At 44.0% G+C, this 4,521-nt stretch overlaps 1 long non-coding RNA gene across 1 annotated transcript in view; it reads left to right on the top strand.

Moving 5' to 3' along the window:
* Positions 1–4,521, top strand: part of LOC105310127 — an 18,509-nt gene that overhangs the window by 4,567 nt on the left and 9,421 nt on the right. Inside the window, exon 2 of the long non-coding RNA XR_897456.1 lies at positions 1,794–1,801. This is a non-coding gene — a long non-coding RNA (uncharacterized LOC105310127). The remainder of the gene's footprint in view (positions 1–1,793; positions 1,802–4,521) is intronic.

The following is a 4,521-nucleotide window of genomic DNA, read 5'->3' as shown; positions in this document are numbered from 1 at the left end:
CTTATGACGACATATGGGCCTGTCCCCAAAAAGAAAACCTGAGGATGAGGACTGATTCCTGCCCTGCCCTGCGGGTGCCGTCCAGCCAGCGGGAGGGGGCTCGCCCCGGTCAGAGCAGACTGTGCCCACACAGGGTCAGGGTTGTCGTGCCTCCCTCCTGGCTTCTCTCAGAGTCATTAATCCCTTAGAAAGGTGAGGGATGAGAGGGTGGGGCTCTGATCCTCATCCCTAACTCATCTCCTACCTGCCCTGCTCTATTCCAGCGATGCCAGAGAGAATTCTCAGAGAGTCACAGACTTTTTCAAGTATGGAGACAGCGGCCACGGAGTGGAAGATTCCGAAGCCGACCAGGTTGCCAACAGATGGGGCCGGAGTGGCAAAGACCCCAATCACTTTAGACCTGCCGGCCTGCCCGACAAGTACAAGTGAGCTTTCTCCTCACTCTGCTCTCAGGAGATGGGGCTGTGAACCCTGAGTCATTGAGTTGTATACCTCTGGGTGCTGATAGAGAGCATATGATAGGTGTCTAATAAATGCTTATGAGATTGAGTGTTGAAAACTGTGCGTCATTCTATGCTGTAAGGACTGCCCGTTTGGTACCACAGTGTGAAGACCCGTCTGAAGACACGCATGAAGGCCTCATCTATGTCTGTGTGTTTGTGTGTAGGAGACACAATCTTAGTGCCGTACAGGGCAGACACCGTGCAACAAGTGTTCCCTTAATCAGACCCATTCCCCTTTATAGGCCCCTCTCGTTATATTTATGTCATTTCTAGGCCCTTCCGTGTCAGGCCTCCTTCCTCCCTGCCACTTGGGCTTGCCTCCTTCTCTGTCCAGGGTTAATTCCTTTAAGGGTAAGTTCCTTGGTGGTGTCAGACACTGGGGAAGGGGACACGGCCATGGGAGGATTGGACTGAGGAATCCTGCCCCAGCAACTGCCACCTTGATCTTCTGTCCATTGCTCGGCAACACCTACAAACCCAGTTATCAACCAATTTCTGTCCGTGCCATCTAAGAAATGCCTCCAAAGCAGTTTGTCTCCACTTTGTGTTCACTGTCTTATTTCAAGCCTAAGTGAGGCTATGAGGCCACGTTACTTGTAAATATTTCCTCACGGCTTCTGCACGTCAGTCAGCTCACACCTGTGGAACTGGCAGTGAAGGAGCAGGACGGAGAAGACTCCTCTGTCTGTCAGGTCCCGTCCGGAAACGGACACCAGTTGTCAATCTGAGATAGGAAATTTTAACAAAAGGATTATCAGGAAATAATAGCATCGATTCCAAATGGGTTAAAGAATACGCAAGGCCGAGATCTGGATCTTGTCGGGAAGTCTTTACATGTTTTCTTAAGGGTACAGTAGGGCAATGCCCCGTGAAAGGCTGATAAACATTGCTGGGTATGAGAAGACAGAGCTGGCAAACAACAACTCCCCCCATGAGGTGCCAATGAAACTTGGCACGAAACTGCCCAGGGTTGCAGTCGAACTCCCTGGGAATGCTGCTAGGTTCCTGCAAACTCAAGACCACACGGAGCAGAAGGTAGAATGCCTCTGAAGTTCCGGGAAACCAGCTGTGGAAGAGGCAGCGCAATGGACTGAATTCTATCGCCGCTATTCACAACCCTCCAAAATTTATATGTTGAAGTCCTAAGTTCCAGTGTGATTGGAACTGATTAAGGTTAAATGAAGTCATGAATGTGGAATGCAGGTCAAATATGATTAGTGTCCTTATAATACCAGAGATACCCGAGAGCTTGCTTTCTCTCTTTCTGCTGCGTGGGGACACAGCGAGAAGGTGGTCATGTGCAAGTCAGGAAGAGCGCTCCCACCAGGCACCAAATTGGTTCTGATTTATGTAGAACTAAGTTTCTACCCTTATTATTTTTCTCCTCTCAGAAGAACTTCTTCAAATGCTTCTTACGAAGCAGGTCCGTGCCAACAAATACCCTCAATTCCTTGTTTGTCTGAGAAAGTCTTCATTTCTCCTTCCCTTTTGTAGTACAATTTCACGGGGTACAAAATTTAGGATGTGGGGTTTTTTCTCTAAACACCCTAAATATTTCACTCCCCTCTCTTCTTGTTTGCGTGGATTCTGAGAAGTTGGATATAATATTATCTTTGTTGCTCTACGGGCAAAGTTTTTCCTTCCTCTGGCTTCTTTCAAGAATTTTTCTTTATCTTCAATTTTCTGTCTCTGCCTAAGCGTAAGGTTTTTTGGCATTTACCCTGCATGGTGTTTTCTGAGCGTCCTAGATCTGTGGCTTGATATCTGACGTGGGTAAATTCTCCGTCGTTATTGTTTCAGATATGTGCTCCATTCTCTCTCTTTTCTCCTCGTGATATTCCTGAGAGTATATGTTACACCTCTTATAGTTGTCTCACAACGCTTGGAATTTCTGTTTTCTGTTGTTTTTTTCCCGATCTTTGTTCTCTGCTTTTTGGTTTTCGAGGATTCTATTGATATATACTCTAACTCAGAATATCTTTCTCAACCACGTCCGTTCTACTAATAAGCCCATCAAAGGCTCTCTTCATTTCTGTTACAGTGTTTTCCACGTCTAGCATTTTTGTTGATTTTTTTTAGGATTTCCACCTCTCTGCTTCCATTGCCCATCTGTTCTTGCATACTGTCTACTTTCTTTATAGGGTCCTTAGCATATTAATCATAAATGTTTTAAGTTCCCAATCTGGTAATTCCAACCTCCCCGCCATGTCTAATTCTGATGTTTGCTCTGTCTCTTCAAATTGCCATGGGTGTTTTTTTGTTGTTGTTTTGCTTTTGTTTTTGTTTTTGTTTTTTATTTTTGCCTTTTGATATGCCTTGTAATTTTTTCTTGACAGCCAGGCGTGATGTTCTGGGTAAAAGTCCCTACTGTATACAGGCCCTTATGGTGGTGATGTGTCGGGGTAAGGGGAGCCTTCCATCATCCTATGATTATGGCTCACTCATTAATAAGCCTGTGTCTCTGGAATGTGAATTTCACAAGTGTTTCTCAGTTTTCTCCTCTTCACTCATGACGGGCAGGATAACTAGAGCATGCTTATTTCTCTTCCCCTGATCAGTTATGCTACGATAATACAGTTTCCCCTGAGGGCGGGTCAGGTTAAGAACAGAGAGCTCTGATGGATTTCAGAATGGTTCCTTTCCCCTTCCTCTGCTGGCAGCCAGAGGGGATTTTTCTAAGACATTTTCTGTGAGAACCTGGTTGAGCTCCCGAAGGTAATTCTCAGGATATTGTGGTGGGTCCCCTATGCCTGGGTTCCCCTGGAGGTTTTAACTCTCAGAGTTGCCCCCACTGAGCCTTCATCAATTCCAGTTCAAGTTTTCCTACCCAGACACTGGTGCCCCAGCAGTTTCTGTTACTGAGTCTCTGCTAGAGTGAGTTTGATCCCTCAATCCTCCGGACTATTTCTCTTGTCTTGGGGGCAGCAGTTTGTCCTGTGTCCTCACCTCTTTTATGAATCCAAGAAGAGTCGATTTTGCATTCTGCTTGTTGTTAGCTTGTTGTTAGCACATCAGAAAGAGGAGTGCTCATCCGAACTGAAGCTGATGTTATTAATTCTCAAAGTGAAGTTTTAAATAATTTTTCTATTGAAATGTGATAAATGCATTTTTTCTGCCTTTTGAACTTCATGCAATATTCTTTTCATGATATTCTTTTTATAGTAGTTTCTAAAAAGGGTTTTGGTGGCAGTGGCTACGTTTTTCTGCACCTAACAAAGAATATGTCCTTCCTCAGAGCAATGTATGTCAGAATTTCTTTTATGGCCCACCCGCATTTAACTTGGCCGGCAGTGCTTGTAGGAAAAGGTGCATTCCTGAGCCTCCTCTCCTAGCTCCAGAGTCAGAATCTTGGAAGGGTGGGGCTAGGGATTAGCATTTTAAACAAACGCCTCAGATTATTTATGCACAGCAGCAATGAGAACAAATGTCTGGGGTTTTGCTGAGACCTGGTGATAGAATCTGTCAGGTGTTTGGAGACAATGCTCATCAATCTGAAAAACATAAAATGAATGTAAAGCAGGCATGAAAAAAAAAAGCAGTCATTATGCCCTGACAAAGAAACTATCCAACAGAATCACCAAATAATAAAGACAGAAAATTAGTAAGAAATATTTCATAGAATAAGCATGTGAAAAAAATTAAAACTATCCATCATTATCTCTTTTTTTTCCAAATGAGTTAGTTTTATAAAGTCCTCAATGTGTAAGTCATATCAAGACTCAATAAATATATATGGATTGAGCAATTCAGGCCCCCGCAGCTCATCCTGACTTGGACTGTTTACAGCATCTATTACCCACTAATATTCTTCTGAAACCTTTTTCACTGAAATATAACTTGTATACAGTAAACTGTTTAGCTCAGTAACTTCATATGTATATATAATCCTCTACGTTCCTACCATCAGATTACGATGTATTATATTTCTAGTGCCCCAAAAGATGCCTCATGCCTTCTCCCAGTTCCAGTCCCCCACCAAAGGTAACCCCTGTTCTGATCTCCCTCTCCCACTATAGAG

Source organism: Pteropus vampyrus, unplaced genomic scaffold (genome assembly GCF_000151845.1).
Source record: "Pteropus vampyrus isolate Shadow unplaced genomic scaffold, Pvam_2.0 Scaffold1135, whole genome shotgun sequence".
NCBI classification, from domain to species: Eukaryota; Metazoa; Chordata; class Mammalia; order Chiroptera; family Pteropodidae; genus Pteropus; species Pteropus vampyrus.
The sequence above is the reverse complement of the archived record's forward strand: the minus strand, read 5'-3'. Positions and strand labels throughout refer to the sequence as shown.